A 26,758-nucleotide genomic window follows, 5' to 3' on the forward strand; every position below is an offset into this window, starting at 1 on the left:
TAAGACCTTTATAAGCCTAACCATGTTATACCCTTGTTCCCTTATTGACCAAGTTGTATGGTCTATATTTGCAGTGCGAGAATATGATCAGCACCAACTGCCCTTATCCAAGAGAGACAATGGTGACACCAACAGGGTACATTTACAGTCTCCCATTCAGTTGTGTAAACTGCACTTAAATAGGGTCATTGAGTAGCTCTGTTTCACTTGAATTGGGAGTTTGTTCCAGAGGAGTGGCAATCTCTGGGAGACATATTTGTCTCTCTAGTACATCCTGTTAATGTTGCAGGCTAGGTTAAGATCCCTACAGTGAGAGAATCTTGTCCCATTAGACTTGTAGATGTGCAGCATTTCCATTAGGGCAGGGTTTGAGACTGCTCTGTAGGCCAGGCACAAATCAGCTCTCAGCAGCCAATAAGATACAGAGTACAGTGACAGGGCCATCAGTCTCTCCATGGAGGCCATGTGTTGCAGGCCCTGAATTTTCTTAGTAAGAAACTTCTGAGGTATCTCCAGCTGCTGCAGGTGTCTAATGTGGTATATACAGAAGGGAGCATTGTACTCTGTTAGTGGTCTGATTGGGGATGAGTACAAAGGAGTTATAAAATACATTACTCTGGATGCAATGCCCTTACTTATGAGATGTGCAACATAGAAGGCCTTCATTACCACTTTGGCCACATGGTGATCAAAGTTAAGGTTGCTATAAACCTACATTCCCAAATCTCTCACCACAGGTTTTGAACTAAGGGGAGTACTGGGAATATTGTAATTTTCAGGTACTTTCCCTATGGCAAAAGGGATAATAATGCATTTTTTTTGCATTTAATTTAAGTCCGTGGCTTTGGCACCAATCATTTGTCTGTGTAAGCTCATTTTGTAGTATGTCAGTATCATTGGAACTCAATGACTGCAACCAGTTTGTCTTCATCAATTAATTTGGTAAGCCACAGGCCATATATTTTTGCCTGGACTTCTGAGAAATAAATTTTATACAGTAGGTGGTTCAGCACAGATCCTTGTGCTACACCACTGGTAACTGGTCTGCTGGTAGAGGTGGAATCCCAACTTTGACTGTATAGGTTCTGTTGTTGAGCCAGTTGGCTACCCATCTAGTGACATATGGGTTAATTCCCAGCTGGGTGAGTTTCTCAATGATGCCTGAGTGGGGGATTGTGTCAAAAGCTTTGACTAAGTCAAGATAGGCTGTATGTACTGTTTTGCCTTCATCCAGGGCTTTGGTGACATTCTCAAACAAGTCCACCACATTTAATAAGCATGATCTACCCTTAATGAAGCTAGATTGGGTCAGGTCAAGAGTTTGAACATCACCTATGTCTTTTTTGATACGGCCCATGATCATTCTGCCCATGGCCTTGCAGATAAGGCTGGTTAGGCTTATGGGTCTGTAGTTCCCAGGGTTGGCTAATGGACCCCCTTTGTGCAAGGAAATTACTGTTGCTGTTTTTCACTCTGCTGGGACAAAGATAGTACTTAGACTGTGGTTGAAGATAGTGCCAAGTGGTTCTGCTAGGTCCTGTTTTTGACTACTTAGTAGGTAGCCTAGGATGTTATCCAGTCCCACACAAGCTGTGATTTTGGCCAAGGAGAGTGTAGTTATGACCTGCACTTTGGAGATACTAGGCAGAGACTTGGTGACAGGTATGCTTTGGGGTATGTCTGGTAGAGGCAGGAGGGGAGTGAAGTTTGTGCTAAATCTGTCTGCTGGCAGGTTGGCAATGTCCTCAGGGTGAGTATGAGCAGTACCTCCACTACTAGTTCGGCACAAAGCTGGGCCTTCCTTTTAGATTTCTGATGTAGCTAAAGAATGCCTTGTAATTATCCTTAGCTAAGGATGCTAGTTTAGCTTCATAATTGGCTTTCGGGTACTTTGCAAGATATCTAATTTGCTTGTTCAAGCTGTGGAGGATATTGTTCTTAGACATTAGTTTCTTCCACTTGTTGTATAACCTATTTATGCTTGATGTCCATCAGGATGGCTTTTTTTTTGTGACGACCTTGTTTTGATCCTTTTAGGAACAGCTGAGTCTATACATTTGTATAGGTGTTTATACAGGACATTTGCATAAATCTCGGAATAGGAGTCATTGTTGACAGTAGTAGCAGAGGGGTTGAAACTATTTATGCCATAGCTTAAGAAGTTATAGTTTGCGTTGGCAAAATTTTTTAACCTTATTGTTTTGAGTGAGAAATACTGGGGGAAGTATTTAGGAATAAGAGGAGTAGGTAAGTTAGCAGGTACAGACAAACAAGACAGACAGGGATGGTGATGGATACCAAAGGTTGGGGGACACTGTGTCTGGGGATAGGTATGGGACATCAGAGGTGAATCTTTGTTCAGCAAGAGTAAAGTGGGAATCTAGTCCTTGCCCTCTGAACTGTCATCATTGTCTGCTGTCCCAGGCACCATGGGTAGTGCTGGACATGGCATCAGTTTGCCTGCTAGATACAAAATTCTTTCCCTTCTGCTGATGTGAACACTGAGTTCTCTGTCCATTATCTCTTGCACCAGCCTTGTCAGCTCTTGATGGGTGATGTAATCACCTCCTCCACTGGCATTATTCATAGTGGGCACCACTGCACCAGCCCTTGGAGCAGAGCTACCTGATACTGTTGGAACAGGTAGTGCAGGAGATGTGGAGGCAATGCTGGCATGTTGTGACTCAGAAGTTGTAGATACCTGTGCCATCTGTTGTGGTGCCATCACAGCCAGCTGTGGAGGGATTGTGGTCTAAACCTCTGTGGCCAGCCTACCTCCCTGTGCTGTGGCTGTATATGTTGCAATATGAATTATAGAGCAAATGTCATTATATATATAAAAAAAAAGCAAACGAGAGAGAGAGAGAGAGAGAGAGAGACAGACAGAAAAAGACAGAAAAGGTGGGGGAAAATATCATAAATGCCATGTCATATAATTTAAATATGTCATAGTCATAGGTTCATAGGTTCATAGGTAGGTACTAGGCTATCAGCCCTGGGGCCTATACAAGCCCAGCCAAATAGGTACCATGGCTTTTGCCACCCAAGAAAATTATTTTCCTGTGCCACTGTCAAGCAGTGCCACAGAGGTGATCCCCAGGGTGAATTTCCTATTTCCCATCCAATCATCAAGATTTTTCTTGAAGAGTGCTAATGAGGAGCTTTGTTTGATATAGATAGGTAGTTTATTCCAGAGTATGGGAAGTCTCTGGGACAGGAATCTATCCCTCAGGCATGTTCTGTTTATTGTGGTAACAAAGTTTAGGTCCCTAGAGCATGTAGCTCGGAGGGATTGGGATTTCTTTAAGTGGAGCATGTCCAACAGCTCTGGGTTTGACATAGCTTTGTATGTTAGGCAGAGATCACCTCTGAGTAGGCGATATGCGACGGAGTAAAGCTGGAGTTTTTTTAGACGGTCTGCGTAGGGCATCTGTTTGAGGCCAGTAATCCTCTTTGTGAGGTATTTTTACAGCTTTTCCAGTTGTTGTAGATGTCTTGTGAGGTACATACCAAAAGGGGCATTATACTCTATAATGGGTCTAATGAGTGATGAGTAGAGGGGAACAATGACCTCTTTTTTTCTAGATGAGAAACCTTTTGTGATGAGGTGTGCCACGTAGAAGGATTTCCTGACTACTGTGGCGATGTGATTATCAAAGGAGAAAGTACTGTCCACCTGTGTCCCAAGGTCTCTTATCACACTTTCAGTGTCTACCGCTTATGTTGTAGTTCATGGGTATAGAGTTTTTACCAAAGGGGATGACAATGCACTTTTTGGCATTGAGCTTGAGGCCATGGCTTTGACACCAGGCATCTGTCTCAGTAAGGCCATTTTGTAGGATGTCCACATCATTAGGAGTTTCGATTATGGCTCCTAGTTTGCAGTTATCTGCGAGCTTCATTAGCCAAAGACCTTCTGTGTTAGCCTGTACTTCAGAGAAGTAGATACCAAACAGGAGAGGATCCAGGACTGAACCCTGTGGTACTCCACTTGTCACTGGTCTGAAGTCGGATTTGGAGTCTGCTACTTTCACAGTGTGGGTTCTGTCAGTGAGACAGTTGGCAACCCATCTTGTGACATAGGGATTTATACCTAGTTTAGTGAGTTTATATATAATTCCAGAGTGGGGGATGGTGTCAAAAGCCTTGGCAAGATCTAGATAGGCTGTGTGAACCACCTTACCCTTGTCTACGGCTTTGGTGACTGCTTCAAAGAAGTCAATCAGGTTTAGGAGACATGATCTGCCTTTTACAAACCCAAAGTGGGTGGGATCCAGAGTTTGGAGATTACCAATGTCTTTGTTTATAAGTTCCATGATAATACGTTCCATGGCCTTGCAGACCAGGCTTGTCAGGCTAATGGAGCGGTAGTTCCCGGGGTCCGTGGTGGCTCCCCCCTTGTGGAGTGGGATAACCATTGCTGTGCGCCATTCAGCAGGCACAGAGCCTGAGGTGAGGCTATGATTGAACATGGTACTTAGGTGGGGTGTCAGTTCATTCAGTAGTGCATGTAGAATGCAGCCTGGGATGTTGTCTGGTCCCATGGATGCTGTGTTCTTGGCTTTGGAGTGTTTGGTTTTTTCCTGTGCAGCCATGATTACAGGAACTTTGCATTCTTCAGGTATAGAGATGGGCTCTTTAGGGGGTGAGAGGGGGGTAAAGTTAGCACTGAACCTATCTGCCAGGATGTTGGCAATATCATTTGGGTCTGTGTATTTAGTGCCATTGTGCTGTAACTCAGAGCAGATCTGCATGTTGCCATTGAAATTCTTGACATAGCTATAGAATGCTTTGTGGTTGTGTTTCGAATCAGTGGTGATTTTGTTTTTGTAACTAGCTTTGGAGGATTTTATCAGGGATCGCAGCTTCTTATGGAGGCTGACCAGGGAGCTCCTCCACTTGTAGGATTTTACTCTCTTTTGCAAGAGTTTCTTCCTTTTTGTTGTACAGTTTGTTTATGGCAGGGGACCATCAGATTGGCTTCCTTTTTTTGGAGGATAGCATCTTGGTTCTGTTTGGGATAGCACGATCCATGCATTCATGTAAGTGCTTATAAAGTGCAATTGTGTAGGATTCAGGAGTCATAACTGTATTGTCCATCTGCATGTGTGCCATGAAGTTCACCACTTCTGTCTTAAGAAGCATGAAGTTGACGTTGGAGAAATTTTTTACCATAGTTTTCTTAATGGGAGGTAGAAGCAGGATGTGGATATCTAGGGTAATTAGCTTATGGTCGGATCGGACCAATGAGGCATTGACTTCAGGTGTGGAACACCGGTCACTCATATTGGTAATGACTAGCTCTAGGATATTGTTGCCCCTGCTGGGGGTGTGGATAAGTTGATCCAGGGCATTGGAGTTTATGAATTCCAGAAAGCGTTGAACAAAGGAGTTGGTACATGAGTAGTTTTCCCAGTTAATGGTGGGATAGTTGAAATCGCCCATTATTAGGGTGTTTGGCTGAACCCTAATATTTTCCAGTACATCAAGAAAAGAGGAGTGGGAATCCTGGGGCATGGTGGGTGATCTGTAACAAGCTACAATTTGGATTTCAGTTTTGCCCAGAGTTAGTTGCACTTGGATAACCTCGGCTGCATTATGCTGAGCAACTAGCCGGGAGGTGAGGATATCCTTAATGAATATGGACACACCTCCTCCTTTGGTGTTCTGGTCCAGGTTATATGGCCGAAAAGTGTGGTATGAGTTACAGCCTGGTAGTGCAGGGGTGCTCTCTGGAGCCTTGAACCAGGTCTCAGTCATTGCACAGATATCGATGTTCTCCATTTTAAGGAGTCCCTTGAGTGAGTGCATTTTGAGATTTAGACTTCTAGCATTGAGTAGCATCACCCTCAGTTTTTCTTGTCTGTTCCTGTTATGGTCCATGCATATTGCTACATAAATATTTAAAGATCTGTCACATCCACAGATGATTGTGAAGTCATACATGTGTGTTAAAATACAAATTAATCTGATCAGTATTGTACACATTATGCAAAGAATTGCATGAGTATTGCATATGTGCTGAATGCTTTGCAACTCATAAAATGTCCGTGTGAAATGATTACAGTGTTATTTTAATTTTCTGAATGCAGAATAATACAATTTTAGGTAATACAGACTAATTGCTGCCGCTTGGATTTGAGCCACACACAGCTACTTTGAGACACTGTAGACTTTCCTGATTTACCTCACTATTCCCTTCCATGTCTGCAGAAGCTATACAGAACAGAAGAAGAAATAATGCATACCCTTTTGTGTTGACAATCCATATCCTAAAATCTTCTACCCATTGGCAAAGGCAGTCCTGCTTGTGCATTTTCAAATTACTGTAAAGGTGATGACATTGTTCAGCAGTGTGTGGGATGCCAGTTCTTATGTTCATAGGTAAATACTAGGCTATCAGTTGCACCAATGACAGCCTTAGCCAAGCTATTTCAAGTCCCATCCTTGTGCTGGGATCCAGTACAGTTGCTCTGCAGCAGCCTTTAACTGTAATATTTAATCAGAAGCTCAACAAAGATCTTGGACTACACCTAACACCACCTATGTGCTCTAAATTGAGCATCACCCACACCACCACCTGCCCTGCCTTCTCAAAGATATCAGGAAAAGGGCAGGGAATTCATGGCTAATTCAGATCTTGCATGTACCAGCTTGTGCACAATGACAGACAAGCTAGGCAACTATATTTGTGCAACAGAAAGCACAGAAATGTAATGAAATAAAACTGTGGGTATGACTTCATAAATATTCACTCTAGTTGTGAAAAATGTCACTAAGACTTGGACATGTATGTTGACCAGTGTATCTACAAATGTTCCACAGGAGATCCTTCAGCTTGTGGTTAATGATGATATCTCAGTTACATTTAAAGTGATATATTGGCACTCCTGGGCATGTGCTCTGAGATGGCTGATGGTCATCAGAACAGGAGCATAGGCACAGATATGACATGATGGTCTCAATGATGCTCTTGTCATTGAATGCTGTCCTTATGTAAAAGTGCTTTAAGTAGTACATAATGCTTTGTTGGCACATAAAATTAAAAACACTGAGTGATAACACCTGGGAATCAAACATATGGCAAAAAGGAACCTGAGCTTCTATTTCCTGTGAATTAACTACTAATGGCACAGGATAATTGCCCTTCCCAGGTTTAAATTGAGTTATATAGTTTTGAACATAACTGGTGAGGGGCCTAATTCTGACAACCCTGTCACTACTGTGCTTTGAGGTGCTCCTTTATTGGATTACTAATTTCAGGCATATATGTCTTACTGTGCAAAAGTTTCCATTGTGTAGATTTTTGTAATATCTGCATTGCTAATTGACAAGTGCCAAAGCCTAGAACATCTGCACAGTTGATGGCAAAGTCTTAGCACATGCATATTTTTTTTGAAGTTTTTGCAATGGAATGGGACTTTTGTAATTCTGACTTTGTGTAGTGACCTGCTGACTTCTTTAAACTCGTAATGCATTTATATTATAAAACATATTGAGGAAGAAGCCACGCAGAGCATTTCTTTCAAATGTTCAGATTTTCGCAGAATGTACAGATTTTGCATCATATTTTTGGTCTGTTCTTCATAAAATATGTGGTCTTCTGAGTTTTTGTGCCAAACTAGTAAGGACTGAATTCATTAAATAATGACAGGCATTTGAGTTTCAGACTCCACATCCTTCAGAAAATGGATGGTAACACAAGACCTTTTAGTCTAGCAATTTTCTAAGGATATAAGAGCAATATTTAAAATGTGTCCCTGTTTTGAGGCTTTGTCCTTAGGTTGAGAGCTATGATTCAGCGTATACAGGACATGATGTTCTACACAGCAAACATTAGTACAATGAAAACTTGGGGTTATTAGAACTATTATTCCATTGAATTCATATTCATACATATGTTTAACCTGTGTTGTTGACCTCTTCATATTTCCCTAACCCCTAATGTTTCTAATTGCATTGACTAATACTTTTGCACAAAAACTATTTATAACATCTTGCACATGCAAGTGTACTTTAACTTTACTATGTTCAGTTATGTGAGTACAGTAGCTGACACAGATCACAGTTAACTTGTTTGGCATCCATTATACACATTTGTGTTGCAACATTCACCATTTAAATTGTACGTGTAGCTCAGGTTCAAGTACAGAAGAAAAACTTTATTTTGACCCCTAAATTCAAGCAATCCCTAACGCATATTTAAACCCTGCATTGTTTGTGCTATTACTGAGAACTTACTGCATTAACATGTTCAGCACTGACAAAGTTATATAATAAGTTAAAAATCTGTAGTCAGTTCGGTCAAATGTGCTGATTAAAATGCAGTTGTCATTCTCCTTCCAAGCCACTAACAAATAAGTTAATGGATTTCACGGAAAAGTGGATCGCATGGCTGGCCAAACTATTTACACGGCTTCCATTATTAGGCAGCTCATTTCCATCACACTGATGTTTCTTAACCAATGTTTTTGTGTTCTGAATTACTGTTGGGTGAGGGGATAGATTGCTGCCCTAGAAACGGATCATGGGATTGACCCCACCATTAGCATGGCATTCCCACCAAAGTGTTTTGATTCAGCTTCCATTAGAAAACCAGTGCTTCATATACTGAACTGAATGCACACAGTTGTTTATTGAAAGAAATCAAAATCCATAATACAGTGGCAAGCACAACTTTAAACAGACATCCCTTGACTTGACACTCCACTGCAGCCCCATTTTCTATCTGTCAGCTTTTTTCTCAGTTCATACCCACTTTAAAACCTGCAAGTACAACCAAGCTCCCAGATGAAAGCCCCACCCCCCCACCCCTGGATAACAAAAGAACCTTTTTATTTCATAATAATAGGTAACAGTTACCATATGCAGCACTCCTGCACAGTTTTTCAGCCACATAATGAGAATTTTTTTAGCCATCCAGTTTTAATTTTAGAGAGTTTTGTTTCTCTTTAATCACACTACCACATTTTCAACTATGCTTTCCTTTATACCAGCATGAGAACCACATGGAAAACATTAACATCTAACCAATTTATAAGGTCCTCCACCATAACCACAGCATGAGCTTCCCAGTCTTAGCATGGACTAATAAAATACACTACTGTACTACAATACTTTTACGTATTCTTATCACTGATAATAATAGAAAAATGTCCTTGGTTTTAAGGGAAATCAATCAATTAGATGCCAGTATTAAAAACGATTTATTATTTGATGCTAAAAGAAATGTATTTAATGCTGTCTTTAATGCTGTACATACTGAACTTAGTGACCTCAAATGTAGGAAAGAGAGAAAGTTATTTAGGGACAAAGTTCATTATGAGGAGGGTAAGGCATACCCAGACCCACCGAGGTGACAATTTAATCAAATGACAGAAAGCAATGACACGGATGTATTATCATATGATAATGAGGCACATGATGATGACAATACTGGTGTAGATGCCCCTTTAGAACAAGTCCCTTTAAAGAGGTCAGAGAGGCTGATGAATCAGAGGCAGACAAGGCCAAACTACCAGAATTATGGTTACAACCCTCGGACTGCACCACGGAAGGAGGGATGGCATGCTTACCGGAGATAGATAGCTCTATGAATTTATATAATTAAACATGCATTATTGTGACTAATGCTCTACGAGATTTTACTGTTTACAATTACAGTCAGCTTACGATAAATAGTGAATGGGCTGACCTACTATCTAAGGGCATGAACTTTGTTCCAGCTAGAAAGGGCTGCATTGTTGACTCTATACTACAGTTAAGATTATTCACAAGAAAGCTTAATCTTGCTTTATTTTTCCAAGACTCTAATTTTATGGTTGGATGTCCAACCCTTAAGAGACCTAGTACTTTCTACCCACCACACCACCCTCTTGTACAACGATTTGAGGGACTTTGTGAATCTGACATTAGAACATTATTGAAGAATAGGAACAAGAATGACTATATGGGTAATCTTAGTGCTGAAGAAAAAGCCATCTTAAATGACATTCTTCATCTCAAAATTGTCAGATTCATGAAACCAGATAAGGGTGGGGGTATGGTTATGATGAACATTGACGATTATAACATTAGAATGTTTGATTTATTATAGTCTACATTGCTGTCTGCAGAGTATGTAAAAACTACTATGTGGGAAAAACTAAAAATGCATTGAGGCTCAGAATTAATTTACCAACACCTGTATGATATCAGGCAGATGAACATGAATAATGCATTATACAAACATATTAGCAATCAACAAAACCATGCCTTTAGTTTTTTCATACTAGAACAAGTGGATTTGGGACATTGGGGTGGACCTGTAGATGATTATTTAGAATTCATTGAATTAAAATGGCAGATCAGACTGAATGCTTACCCCCCCCCCCCCAGGCCTTAATGACAGAATCGCATTAGCTTCGCTTTTGAGGTTAAAACACTTGTTTATGTTATAAAAACTCTTCTATGATTCATTAGTCACTATATCATCTGGTAACTTGCCCTGTTAGTAGTTTTTATGTAGTATTTTATTAGACTATATGACAGCATTTTTTATATGTATGCTTATGCATTTACAAACCATTGTAATATAACTGTTTGATTACTGATATGTTTTGATTATCTGGGAGGAAGTGATGTTGATTCTAGTAGTAAGCTGATTGGATAGACACTGGGCCGGATTCACGAAGGCTTGCACGGAGTCTTAGAGTAGAGTAAGACTCCATACAACCAACATGTCCGCCCAGCGATCCAGGAACAGCCGGCAGGGGTGTGCAACTGAGTTCTCCAAACTAGTCCTACATGGACAGGGCTGGGATATGCAAATTACCTCAATTGCAGGTGAAAGCCATGCAAATGAGGGAAATTTGTGATCCAGGAAACCCAAACCTGTCCGAGTAGGAGTGGTGTTATTTGCAGAAATGTACTTAGTTGATAACTGAGAACAGTTCTGCAAATAACAAAACGGAGCCATGTCAGCTGGAAAAAAAGCATGCATTCACAGGAGGAAGCATGCCAATGGCCAAATATATGGCCATTGGCAATGGGAAGTGATGCAAATTAAAAATAAAATAACTTTTTTTTTTTTAATCCCGATCTCTGGGGTTTAACCGTAGCGCAGCACCGCACAGACTCACTGTGCCCTAAATAGCAGAAAATTAATAATTAAGATTCACAAATGTGGATTTCATAGCTAAAATTAATTTACAGTGCAAGGGAATGGCAGGCTGAAGACAACATGGCCACCGAGTAGAGGTTGCTAAAGGGGGAAGCTCAGTCTAAGAGATGTAAGCATTAGTAGGCAATCCTATGCAAATGAGAGTTATGGTAGTGAATCGCAAGTTTACATAGCAAATGAGCACAGTCAGTGGAGTGTAGGAGTAGGATAAGGGGAGTAACAGAGTAGAAGATAGGTGACATCACAAGGGGGATATGTATGAAAGGAGTGAAGCTCATTGGAGCAGAGTGACATGTGTCAGCTTACATTTACATAATAGTGAAAGAGGTGTGTCAACAGGTAGGCCAGGTAAAGTGAAGAAATCGAAGGTGTATGCTGTGGATAGCACCAAAGTTTTTTGCTGAGGGTGCATGCTCGCGTGTGCACGCCAGTAAACCCGAGTAAGACAGTGTGCGCGCGTGTAAGTGTGTGTGCACACGTGTAGGCTTGAGTAAGCATATGTAAGGCTGTGTAAACAGTTGTAAGCGCGTTTGCACTGGTATGTGCGTGTTTTAACAAGAATAAGCAAGTTTAAGTCCCTGTAAGCATGTTTGCGCACATGTGAGCTGGTGTGCACTTGTTTGCGCTTGTTTGTGTGGCGCTGCCCCCTGAGGGAACATAAAGGGAAAAGAAAGCACAACAAATAGTAGGAAGTTAACCAGGGAGAACTAGCAGAGCTAGCAGGTGAAAACAATCAGAATCAGGCAATTACACAGGCAGCACACTAGCCCAGCCCAGCACTTAAAACTCAGCAAAAAACATTCCAGTATGTTTTTCTCAGACACACTGCAAAACTGCAGTAAGCTAATAGGAGTGAAAACTTAAAAAGCTTTACTGAGACAAAGAAATGTTAGGGGCTGCCATTGCTGTCATAAGGCGACATATGCAACACGCTGAGGGTGGTGACAATGCAAATGCTGCTGAGCAACCCACAGTGAGGAGACAGAGAAGAGTGTACAGGCCTAGGGTAACCTACCAGGGGCTACATGAGCTGGAGATAGTGGAGCGCTATAGAGTGGACAGAGACCTCATGCAGCAAATTGTTGAGCTGTGCAGGCCACACCTCACAAACAGAACCAACAGAGGGGAACCCATCCCAGTGGAAACCAAGGTATGTGTTGGCCTAAGAATATTAGCAACAGGTACCTTCCAGAGACCAACTGGCGATATGACGGGGATTTCACAGGCATCAGCATCTGGGGTATTGCACCAGTTCCTGAATGCCATGGCAGCACATGTCGGTGATCATGTATATTTCCCCAATTCCCGTGAGGAATTGGCCAGCAATATGCATCTCTTCCAGCAAATAGTGGAATACCCTGAGATAGTGGGTGCAATAGACTGCACGCACATTCGCATCAAAGCACCAGCTGGTGAGCGGGGTAGGGTCTACTATAACCGCAAGGGTTACCCCTCCATCAACTGCCAGGTTGTGTGTGATGCCCAGGGCATAATAATGAATGTGTGTGCTGGCTGGCCTGGAAGCTATCATGACTCCCATATCTGGCATCTGACACAGCTGTACCAGACATTTGCCAGTGGGGACATCCCTTATGGTCACCTAGTGGGGGATGCTGGATATGCACTCAAGCCGTGGCTGATGACACCCATCAGAAATGCACACACACCTGAACAGGAACGCCATATTGAGGCACATGCACAAACACGAAATATAATCAAGCGTGTGTTTGGGCTGCTCATGTCACGGTTCCAGTGCCTGGACACATCTGGTGGAGCCTTGCAGTACTCACCAACTACATGTACTCAAATAGTCATGGTATGTGCTATGCTGCACAATATGATCCTGCGAAAACAGCTGCAGCAGGAGCAGCACAGAGCCGGGCACAACAGCCCCCCACCATTGCCAAGGCCATCACAGGCAGAGCGTGACTCAGAGGAGGAACAACCTGAGCCTGCCACAGTAGGCAGAAGGAGGCGTGCCCAGTATGCTTTGGCCTTGGCAAAGAGGCAACGCATAACATATAAACTGGCTCAGTAGGAACCCTGGAAATGATACCTCTCTCCAACTCACACATATAGTAAAAGCAATGCCTAACTTGACACAACCTGTTAGCAAACATGTATAGGGAGTGTAAAATGTGCATCTGACATAGGCAGCCCTGCAGCACCACCTGAGGCATGATTGCTATGTGTTAAGCAATATAAAGCACTGCTAAATAGCTCTCACCACTATTTAGTATATGTAAACAAAATTGCACACACTAAGTAGCACAAATACAGGCAATGTTCAGCAATATTGCGCACTGTCCAGCAATGTTGGGCAACATTGAGCAATGTTGTGCAAGTCTGGTCAAATTTGGGTATAGTTCATCAAAAGCAGGTTAACAAGTTCATATTTGCTTCACTTTTCTTGAAGCAGTCTGTTCTGGCATGTATGAAATCATGAAGCAGTGACAGTCCTCAAACCCAGGATACAGTGCACTATAGTTAGGGTACAGAACCACTATACCATGGCAGTATGTCAATGGTCAGCTTGTATGAAAACATTTTGATAAGTAAATGCTAAGTATCTCATGGAAACCTTGCAGGCATAGCATAATCCCTGTTGAGTTAAGACACAAAGGTGAGGCCTGCAGTAATAATAGAACCTAATATTCAACACACATATAGTATAAATGTTAATATTGGTAATAAAGTAAAATATTGAATATCGGCTGCTTAAAGGCCAATGAGTCAATATAAATTGTAATAGAAACTTATGGCAGAAAATGGCAGCTAAAGCGCGCCAAATTCAAAAAACGCTGATTTCGTAATAAAGTGCCTCTATATGGTTCTCCATTATTACCTCTGTTCGTATTACCTCACTCAAACAAACAGAATTAGTCCAGTCAATTCTTTAATAACTTAACGTGAATAAACACTCCTATAATAGCCCTATATAAAAAACGCTATATAACATCTCCACTAAAATATCGGGAGATTGTAATGTAACTTCCGATATAAACTGCTAGGTTTCAACAAAAAAGTTATCATGAATGAATTATTATGAATAATAAATTTGTACAATATATTAATCCTATATGCTCTACATAGTATTACTACTTAAAATACATTACAATCTCCCAATATTTTAGTGGAGATGTTATATAGCGTTTTTTATATAGGGCTATTATAGGAGTGTTTATTCACATTAAGTTAGTTTATAGGGCAAATTTCATTATATTTTCTGATTTGAAATAGACATTATATGTATTTATGTAATTGATATGTATTTGTAAAAGTATTTGAGTTTTATATATTTTTAATTAATTAATAAGAGGAAGTGATGTCAATATTAATTAAAGTATAAAAGAGCATCATTCCTTAATTATATATGGCCTGATGAAGCCTACTGGTGAAAGCGCTAGCCGTATGTTTGCATTACAATAAATACACGTTTTTATATACTGTTCATGTACATCTTGGTGTTCGTTGGAATACACTTTGTTGGATACTCATAGTCGGTGAAGTGAATACTGCCGGATTGGAGCGAAGTGTGTTATTAAAGAATTGACTGGACTAATTCTGTTTGTTTGAGTGAGGTAATACGAACAAAGGTAATAACGGAGAACCATATAGAGGCACTTTATTACGAAATAAGCGTTTTTTGAATTTGGCGTGCTTTAGCTGCCGTTTTCTGCCATAAGTTTCTATTACAATTTATATTAATATTGGTAATGTTCACACACATCAACAAACGTAGTGGACCTCAGACAGCAACATACTGCAAGGTCACACTGGGCATGCTCACACACTTGAAAATATGAGACAAATGTCAGGCAACAAAACACTGAAAGTCTGAACTGGGCATGCTCACACACTTAGGGCAAGTTTGAGTACAGCAGTGGGCCACACATATCCCTCAGTTGCATGTGTCAACCCAGGAACCTCACATTATTCACCAATCTACCATGTGCACACAGTGATATGACAACAGACACAATATAATATAGTGAAATCCTGTCACAATCAAATATGTTATGCAGAAACCTAGGTTGTTCATAGGAAGTGGTAAAGCAAAGAAGAAACAAAACCTACAATCAGTACCATCACTGAACAATGTGCATCCTGAACATTAGCATAGGTTCAGAGGTTGACACTAGGCTATCTGCCCTAGGGTATGTAGAAGCCTAGCCACAGTGTGTTTGTATTTTGCAACCCCGCTAGATCAGTAGACTGTGCCTGTTAATAGTAGGTCACACAAGATATCTCACATATGTTCATTTCATTCTGCCTCTGTCTAGCAAGGACCCATAACATATCCCAGGGCTAAACATACGATCACCCGTCCACCTGTGAAGATGTCACCTGTAGGTGGTCAGCATGGGTCTGTGCATATGTGGGACTGTGATCACATTCCCGAGTGAGTGCAGCCTCTGTAATGGTAATATTCCCCTCCAGCATGTCCTATTAACATCATTGCTCACGTACCTGTCTCTGGAGCATGTAGCTGTAAGGGATTTTGATATCCTCATGTGGAGCCTCTCCATCAATGCTGTGATGGACATGGCTTCAAACAAAAGGCACAGGCTGCATCCAAGTAAGCAACTGAGGAGAGCTGGGGTCACCATAGGTAAACTGTGCATACCATCTGTGTGAGTCCCTAGATCCACTTTGTTATGTAAATCTGTGTACATTCCAGTTGCTGCAGGTGTTGGGTAAGGTACATCTGAAATGGGGCATTGTATCCAAGCATGTGCCTGATGACTATAGGGTCACAATGACCCCACCTGATCTGGATGTAAAACCATATGGGATAAGGTTGGCTAAATAGAAGGTGTGTCCAACAACGCTGGCAACGTGAATGTTAAAGGTGAGAGTACTAAGTATTCATGTCCCCAAATCACAAATCACACACACTGTACGTGATGTATCATCACCTATGTGGTAATGTGTGTGCACGATGCTACTACCAAAGGTGATGACTATGCATCTAAAGGAAGGTAGCTGTAGGCCATGGCTCTGGCACCAGTCATCCATCTTTGTGAGACCCTTTCTGAGGATGCTTGTGCCAGCTGTAGAGTCGATTATGGCACAGAGTTTGCAGTCATCTGCAAACATGGTCATCCATATTTCTCCTGTGTTAGCCAGTATGTATCAGAAATATATACAGAACAAGAGAGGTCCCAGGACTGAGCCCTATAGGATGCCACATGTAACTGGTGTATAGTCAGGCATGGCACCTGCAATACTGACCATGTGTGTGCTATCCATGATCCAGTTAGCAATCCATCTTGTGACATATGTGTAGATATTGAATCAGGTGATTTAATGTGTAAAGACCAAGTGGGGTATTGTGAAGAAGGGGTGTGCGAGCTCCAGGTAGGCTGTATGGATAACCCTGTGTACATCTATGGACCTGTTAACTGTTTAAAGACATCAAACTTCTGCAAGAGGCAAGATATGCCGACAACAAAACCAAATTGAGTAGGATACAGTGTCTGTAGGTTCACAATATGTATGTGTATGTGTTCCATGATGATACACTCCATAGTATAGCAGACCATGATAGTTAGGCATATATTGGGATAATGTCCAGGGTTCCTTGTGGCACCAGCACTGTGGAGCGGGTACACCGTAGCTGTACGCCATTCCATGGGTACACATCCTGTAGTAACTGTGATATTGAACAGTGACATAATGTGAGTGTGAAGTTTGTCATGAATTTCGTGTATGCCACAGTCTGGGACACCATCTGGTCCCACTGATGCTGTGTTGTCTGCTATGGAGAGGGCAGCACACACATGTTCATCCTTGATGTCAGGGAGGCTACACCCTGTTGTGATGGACATGTGCACTGCAGGGGGAATGGTGTGGAAACATTCCCACTGAACCTGTTGTCCAGGATGTTTGCAATGTCAGTGGGTTCACTGTATCATTTGTAATTATGCAGCAACTCACAGCATATCTGTGAGTTCCCACCCAGGTCCCTGACATAACTAAATAAGGCCTTGTGATTGTCCATAGTGTCTGTTGCAAGTGTCCGTTAGAAGTGGGCCTTAGATGAATCAACAAGTGGTCATAGCTATACCATAGTACTGATCAGAGATGCCTTCCTGATTGTGATTGTGCTCTATAATGTAGTAGCCTCCTCCTGTCCCTGTATAACTCAGTAATGGCCGTGGTCCAGTAGACAGGTCCCCTGCCTTTGGAGGAGTGAGTCTTGTAGTTATCTGGGATAACATGATCCATGCATTCCAGTAGTTGTCCATAGAATGGGCTTGTAAAGTATGAAGTGGTCTGAGCCGTAATTAACACTGTCCCAGGGTCATTGAGGGAAACCACCTCAGTTTGTACAAGTGTGATGTTTGCTCATGAGAAATATGTCATTGAGATCACATAGGATGTGTGTATGTATGGGCTATGTATGTCTAGTGAGATGAATGTATGTTCCAATCTTAACAATGACAGGTATACCTCTGTTGTGGAACATAGAGTCCCCCTGTGGGTGATGATTAGGTCCCACATGTTTTAACCCCCTGTGGGTGTGGTGACCAGGTCTGCCATAGCATTTGAGTGTAACAATCCTAGTAACTGTTGTGTGAGGGTGTCAGTGCTTGAGTAGTATACCCAGTCAATGTTTGTGTATTTGAAGTCACACAATATAATGGTGTTTGGTGAGACCTTCACATTCCCCAGGAATAACGAGTGGTGTGCCCAAGTTTGGGAGTGTAGTCTGTAACAGTCTACAAACTGAAATGCAATTTTGCCCACTCTCAGTTGCACATGTACGTTCCCCAGTCCTTTGTGCACTGCTACCAACCTGGAGGTGTGTGTATGAATGATGTATATGGATACCCCCCTATTGTTGTTGTCCATTCCGAGTCTTGTGTCTGAAAACCATGGTATGACATAAAACTTGTTAGTGCTGCTGTGCATTTGTGAGCCTGAACCAGGTGTTTGTTACTGCACATATATCGACAAATTCCATACTGATGTGAGTCTTGAGTGCATGCATTCTGAGGGTTAGACATTAGTTGTTGAGCACCATCACTCTCCGTTTCCTGTACCCTGTAATGTCTATGGCTGTGGTTATGTCTTCTGACCCTCACTTCAAACAGCCACTATGTGTGTGTCAAGAGCCTAAGGCAGTCTGTGAAAGCCTAGGGGTGACAGGTGCATGGCACCCATAGCGAATGTATGTGGCATGTTGAGCATGTAATCCCAGGCTGACAGACACTGGATCCCCTGTGAATGACAACAATATGTTAGCCAACTGTTAAAAGTGATCATTTCATCTGTATACTGTGACATAGTACTTGGTGAGGGTAAGATGCTACACAAGGTCAGGGTCATACTGGCCTGGACTACATGATCAGAGAACTCCTCTATGTCTCTTGTCATGTAGTCCAGGGAAGAACGTCTGAGGGTTTACACACCAGAATGGTCAATGATGGAGCCATATTTGCACTTGCAGTGGACTGACAACAGTGCATGTGTCATGTGGCACCCGACACACAGCATAAAGTGACCTTCACCTTGTTCAGCCTGGTGAGTGGGATGTCAGTGTGACCGACAATTACAGTCACCTAATACAAGTGTATGAGGTGTGTTGTGTAGGCCTAAGGGCAGTGACTGTGTGGGACAATGACTTTGTGAACTATGTGATATGTGTGTATGGTTGTGTGTTAACAGTTGTTTGTCTGTCTGCTTTGGATGTCTCTGCTGCTTAGGCAGAGTATATTTAGATGCTGCAAGTATGTCTTTGTGTGTCAATGTATATGGTTTGCTGTTGTCATAGGTCCATGTGCGACTGTATTTGTGGTGTGTGTGGTTACCTTCACCACCCGATAGACTGTGTCAGTCATGGCTTGGGAGAGCTCAACCTCCTGTCTGTCTATACAGTTGCACCTCTCACATATATCTGAGTTTGTTGGTAGGACAGTGTTCCCTGTGTACATAAGGCAGTTGTAACAATGCGTCAAAATTCCAATATGCACCAGCTGGACTGGAGAGTACACACAAAACCAACCTTTGGACATGCCAGGATATAATGATGACACACACTGTCAACTGATCACAAAGGATCAGTAGTGTGTCAAGTGTGTAAAAGAGTATAACAGGGTTTTAGTGTTTAAGTTTGCTGTTGCTGTGGAAAGATAATCTGCAAAGGAGTACAGACAGAAACATTACACCTCCTTCAGCTATGTCAGAAATATCGATGTACAGTCATATATGTCCTGAGTCAGGGTCAACTGTACCTGACTGACAATGTCAACATCCTGTCAGACAGGCCCATACATACATACCCACCTCCCAGTGACAAAAGGCCCTAACATCATACCAGAAGATATCACATGTAGAATGTGTAAACTGGTCCTCCCAATGCCAAATGAATCCCATCACGTGGATAACATTGTTTCCCCATATGTGTCATAAGTGAACAACAGGACAAACAGACACTGCACCCAAACAGTCTGTTGAGCCTCACACTCTCTACAGGATCATACCCCATTGAATGTGTTACAGCAACATGTGGCACACCCCCACAAGTGTTGGCGCACAACACACCATGGGAACTATATTCCTATAAGCCTACAAAGTTCGAAATGCTAGTCCATGGAGTCCATCATGATTGCAGTCAGGAACAGAGATATTGTAAACCGACAAACACACAACCCAAACATCTGTAGTATGTTAATGAGCACATCATGTTCCCCAAACCTGCTAGATATCTTGCAAGGCAGCCACCCAGGACATACATCACTGACAGGAGCAACACAGGTCCCACGTAGACTTTGAATAGCCCTTTACCAACATCACAGACACATGTTGTATCCACAAAACCTACAATCCATGCATGAATATGTATTGTCATATGAAGGAATGGTAATTTGTCCACAGATAGATCACACAAGCTATGAGTTGTGTATTCCTGTTCATGATGTTCATACCTGCTGACCGACAAGTTTCATTCCTGGGATTGCATAACACTAAGTGCACACATATTACTGTGTCCAGTCTGATGATGTCAGCAACCTACAAATAGAGCTTTGGAAATGAATGCTTCCAGTAAAGCAAATAGCACATTGTGTTAATGCATATCTCACTAGTGTCATAACATAGTTAGGTAGGGGTTTGAATCCTGTAAATATGTGTGTGTGAGATTTCCTTTGAGAGGAGTGGCCTTTTTGGAGACTGTGGAAACACATTATGAGTGGTGAATACCTCATTGCCAAGTGTGATGATGTCAGCATCCTACAAATAGAGCTTTGGAAATGAATGCTCCCCCTAAAACAAATAGCATGTTGTGTAAATGCGTATTTTACTAGTGTCACAACATAACTAAGTAGGGGTTTGAATCCTGTAAGTGTGTGTGTGTGAGATTGCTTTTGAGAGGAATGGCCTTTTTGGAGACTGTGGAAACACATTAGGAGTGGTTAATACCTCTTTGCCAAGTGTGATGATGTCAGCATCCTACAAACAGAGCTTTGGAAATGAATGCTCCCAGTAAAGCAAATAGCGTGTCGTGTTAATTTGTATCTCACTAGTGTCATAACCTAGCTAGGTAGGGGGTTGAATCCTACAAATGCTGATTGTAAATGTGTGTGTATGAGATTGTCTTTGAGAGGAGTGGCCTTTTTGAAGACTGTGGAAACACATTAGGAGTGGTGAATACTTCTTTGCCAAGTGTGACGATGTCAGCATCCAACAAATAGAGCTTTGGAAATGAATGCTCCCAGTAAAGCAAATCATGTGTCGTGTTAATGCATATCTCACTAGTGTCATAATATAGTTAGGTAGGGGTTTGAGTCCTGCTAAACGCCAAGTGTGTGTGTGATTTCCTTTGAGAGGAGTAGCCTTTTTGGAGACTGGGAAAACACATTTTAAAAGAGGTACATCCCTCTTCGGAAAGTCTGATGATGTCAGCATCCTAGAAATATTAAAGGAGAACAGAAACCACCCAGTAATGCATATAGCATGCTGTATTAATGTGTATCTGTCTAACATCATAGTCAGGTAGGGGTTTGAGTCTTGCAAACACCAAGTGTGTGTGAGGTGTGTGTGATTTCCTTTGAGAGGAGTATCCTTTTGGAGACTGGGAAAACACATTAAAAGAGGTACATCCTTCTTCAGAAAGTCTGATGATGTCAGCATCCTACAAATATGCAAGGAGAACAAAAGCCACCCAATAATGCATACAGCGTGCCGTGTAATGCGTATCTCTCTAGTATCATAACATAGGTAGGGATTTGAGGCCTGCAAACGCTGAGTGTGTGTGCCACAGGTGGTCAATGCAGTGTGGGTTTTGCTTTTACTACAGTATGACATATGTTTCAAACAGTATGTGCATTGCACACATCGGGTATCTGCGTGTCAAATAAATTTGTGTACATGTGACCTCAATCAGTACATAGGTGTGAAGCCTGCAAACTACATGAATACATTTGTAACCTTTGACAGATTGTGCCGCTGCTTCTCAGATCATAGGTCACATATGTATGTATGCATCAAGATGGGCCAATGTAGTGATCCGTGGCCAAGGACATCCCTGCCACACACACCCATGACATGTACTATAGAGTATTGTGTGTGAGGGTAATTGCTGGGGTATATGTCAGACATGTTCATACACAACAATGACTGGCAATAATGGACAGTCATTATAGGTGTGCAGCAGCCCTGTGGATATGCATGCAGGCCCCTAATGTGTTACGTGAAACACCGAGGGACCCCACACTACCTATGGATATGAGGATATGAAGGGACAGATGATGTAACATGTGTCTGTACACATTGGTACCCAACATACATGTTCAGGGCTACCACCTATGTGGTACTGTCGGGATAGTATGTATAGTAAATGTGGATGACTATGCCATAGATGGCGTACTGCTATACAGCATGTATTGGACAACAGATATCTGTCTGTATGATACCCTTGTGTAGGATATGTGTCCCATCCAGGGAATGCAGTGTAGGCCAATGCATGCATTTCCAGATGTGGATGGACATATCCCTAGTGTGTTTGCATGTACCTAAGAGGGCTATATGCCACACAGGTGTGGTCCCAGGAACGTGTGGCAGTCAATACCACTGGTTACTGTTATAGTATAGTACTGGAAGGATCCAACTGTTACTGAGTTCCCTACAACTGTGAGTCATTTGTCAGGACATCATCTAATGATTGGTTATAGTCATGCTGTTGAGGTGGTGTATACTGCCAGACTGCAGATCATTGACAGATATCAACGGTATCACCCACAGCATAGTGCCAACCCATGTTAGTACATATCTGTAGTAGAATGCATACCAGCCATCGAAAGATACCATGAGATGTTAACAATGTGTAGAACAGGGTATGTCACACATCCCACGTGTCCACTATGCACGTACATGCAGACAGTGTGCACACACCATGTTCACAGATGTACACCCACTAATTTGTAATGCACACATCACACACTTACCGTCCACTCACAAACATATGCTGGCAACACTGTACACTTCAGCCAAGTGGCACATGGGTGGACAATACATACTCAGACCTAACACTGGTGTAAACAATGCTATAATAACTATCAGAGCTGTGATGCATAATGCCTGCTCAGATATACCTACAAGGATATCAGTACACCTTCCTGTTGGCAACTTGCTACTATTGCTACATTGCTATAATGTCACCCTATGCATCAGACCCATGTTAGCCTATTCCTGCATCAATGTGACAGATGACAAGAGGTGGCACAGGTGTCATCATATGCACAGGGTGTGTTGTAGGTTTGCCATAGCCCGACATTGACCCATCCAATCTGCATGTGTGTGTGTGTGTGTGTGTGTGTGTGTGTGTGTGTGTGTGTGTGTGTGTGTGTGTGTGTGTGTGTGTGTGTGAGGGACAACAGTACTGCATGGGCCAATGTTGATGTAATGTGTGTGCGTGTATATGCGTGAGCCCTAGTTATATGGTAAATGTGTGTGTGTCTGCATGCACACAACTCCACCATGTGGCTGCCATATATGGGCGGTTGTGGGACAGCCACAGACTTTACCTGCTAGGCCGTACAGATCACTGTCTCCAGCCATGGACACAGTACCTGTGCCTAGCAGGGGTGCTACGGGCAGTATCGGGTACCAACCCTGACTGGGTGCTATCATCAGAGGCAGAGGTATGATGACTGGACCCATGTCCCTGCTAGGACTGGCCAGTGCCATGTGCACGTGGTCTAGTAGGACGGTCAATGGACAGGCCAGCCCCAGCATTGCTGGAGCTGGTACTGCCACTATGGGAGCGGCTGTGATCTGTGGTCCATCCATGACGACTGCCAGCTGATGCTGTTGCTGGCATGCATCCGCGTCAGTTTCTCATCCATCCCGCATGGTCCTGGCTCATGGCTAACACATTGTGGAGGACATCTAATGTCTCCCTCCAATGGCTATCAATGACCTCGGTGTAATTCCATATGGCATCGGCAAGGTCATGGATGCTGTCATTGATACCAGTGTAATGGGCCCTCTGCGCTCTTAGTCCCTGTCGGGTGTACCGTTCCATACGTGCCTGTGCCTGCATTACAGCCCGGAACATACTGGAGGTTGTAATACCTCTGGAGGCACATCTGCAAGGGGCAATATGACCAGTGGTGCTCCCCCGAGAACCCTTGGACATCTGCCTATGTGGCACCATTCTGGTAATCTGGCTATGGCTTCTGTGAGGGGATGCACATACCATAGGTACCACACTCTCCTGGTCAATGCCAACTGTATGCTGTCCCTCAGCTACGGCCATTGGTGAAGAGGGATGTATTGGCAGTATGAGTGTGCGCATAGATGGGGTTGGCCGCTGTGTACTGTCGATTGGTGGACCAACGACAGACCCTGTAAGACCTTCCTGTGCCACAATACATGTCTCATCATCTCCACTATTAGTGGTGGTGACATCAGGTTCCCTGCTGCATTCAGCCACCCCTAACTCAGCACCTGTGGAAGGAAGACAGGAAACGCACTTTGCAATCTGTACATGATGTTAGCACACATGCACACATGCACACATGAACACATGAACACATGTACACATGTACACATGCACACATGAACACATGCACACATGCACACATGCACAGAAATACACTGCTCACCACAGCACATACACACACACACACACACACACACACACACACACACACACACACACACACACACACACACACACACACACACACACACACACACACCAGCAATCCAACACATACACAATAGTGGGTGATGGTGGGTGACAGTATCACAAGGCAAACAGTCACCACACACGTGTCAACAGGCAGACCATGTGTTGCTCAACACCATGCAGTGCAAGTGTAGACAGCCCTATCTAATGACATTATACATGGCTTTGATGCATGTGTGTAGTTGTTCAGTGATTGGCTACACCCTGGAACACAATGTGTACATGGACACAACATTGCTGTGCAAGTATTATCTGCTCTGCAATGTCAGTGCACCAGCACTCAATGGTATACATACCATGGCTGCATGTGTTATCTGTGTGACACATAGATTGCCATGTCTGATGACAGTGTCTGTGTCCATAGCATATAGTAGTGGGCACAGGTGTAGCAAATGCATGCAATGTACAAACATGGGATGAGTGGTGCATGTAGACGTGAAGAAATCCCAATGCATGACATGGACATTGCACAGTGGTTATGGTGCGTGTGGGACATATTGCAGATATGTGGGTACCAACCGTGACATGGCATGCTACATGACTGCAACATTAAACACCACACATACCCAATGTGTGTCATGTGACCTATACACCCAATAGCATTCCAGGACATATATGTGACTCTTTGTACAGATGGCGACTGTTGTGCAAAATGTGTATACTAGCATATGTAAGCACACACACAACATGCTATGCATGGTGTGTATAGGTGCATATGTTTGCACACACAGAACAATGAGGTGCACAGCAAAGACTGCTATGTGTAGTACTGTGGTCACTGTAACCGGATGGGGTGTAGTACCATGTGCCATCATCATCATCATGCATCTTGTGATCACTCATGGTTACTACTGTGTGACAGACCATTGCCTAGCATGCTGTACCTGAACTGCAGTGCCGTGGATACGTTCACTATTACACAGCCACTTTGTACATGGGTGTATGAGGTGCCCAGTAGGGAGCATTGCCTAACATAACTGTGTTATGTGTTGAAGAGTGTTGCACAGCCCCATGATAGGCCTCTACCCCTGAGGTACATCATGTGTGTGTGGATGACATGTTTGATACTGAAGTGTGACCTTACAGCGGGTGTGTGGTTATGCCATATGTAGCATGACTTTGTGTACTGCATGTGATAAATGTCATATGTTGTGTACAGGTGTTGCAACTATGCCTATCCAATGTGCAGTACGGGGTTGCAACTGTGTGTCATGCTCTGTGTATTGCCTGTCATTGAGGCAGCTTCTGACATTACTGAGCTGTGCAACATCTCACAGCAAACATGCACAGCATGCATTATGTGTAGGTGTGTTACATGTACATGACCTACACCTCAGCTATGACATGCATATTTTATTACCAACATTGCAGGCATAACACACTCACCAGCATGGATCGGCTGCCCTGCCGTCACACCAGAGGGACCTACGAGAATATGAGAGGGTTCGTCAGTGGCCACAACTGTGGCATTGCTACAGTGGGCATGCTAAACTGCAGTACAACAACAGTCAACAGTCACAGGTGTAGGGATATTATTCAAACTATCCGTATTGCACAACACTAGGCAGCAGAACTGCTAAACACACAGTACACATCTCACGTACACATAATCTAACAATACAGTTAACTGTAATCTACAGATAGGGCATGTTACCTGCTTGCTCCAGATGGATGTGCTGGGTGGCTCCGGCCTCCATTAAAACACATGTCAGAGGATGATGTAGCTGTTGTCCAGGAGCCACCATGCTTAGGAGCAGCTCCTCCGCTCTGGTGAGGGGGGGATAAATGGCCACCCCACCACCTGTGGCAAGCTGCAGTCTTTGGATATCAGATGCACGTCGCCGGACTTGTCCAATTAAATCACTGCAGTGATGGCGTACCTGCTCATATGTCCGGTTATGCATGCCTATGTCATTTACCGGACTAACAAGTTCCTGCCACAGTGCAGTCTGCTCCTGCTGGTGCTGGCTGCTTCTGGAGAAGAGCATTGTGTACCACTGAAAAAGGCTGTCGAGTATCACCTCCTCCTCATCCACTGTGTACGCTGGGTTGCGTTGGTGGGCCATCTTGCTGAAAAAGATAGGAACAATATGTGTGAGAGTGTCCTGTGGCACACTTTACACCTTTACCCACAGATATCACTTTACAACTAACTAACACTGCCTGACAGACTCTATATATCACACCACTATACAACAGTACCCAACACACTGTTTGTGACACATTGCACAACCTCAAGATAGGGGTGTATATCACACCAATGCACGAACAGAGATGTCATCCATTGCAATGGATGTAAAGTACAGGTACAGTAGTAAAAATCAACCACCCTAGTCATTGATGCCATAGCCCTGCCTAACAGATGTGTCCAGTTGTTACTATAGGTGGCATACTGCTGT

This window comes from Protopterus annectens, chromosome 10.part0, assembly GCF_019279795.1.
Source record: "Protopterus annectens isolate FY-2018-M chromosome 10.part0, PAN1.0, whole genome shotgun sequence".
NCBI lineage: Eukaryota > Metazoa > Chordata > Ceratodontiformes > Protopteridae > Protopterus > Protopterus annectens.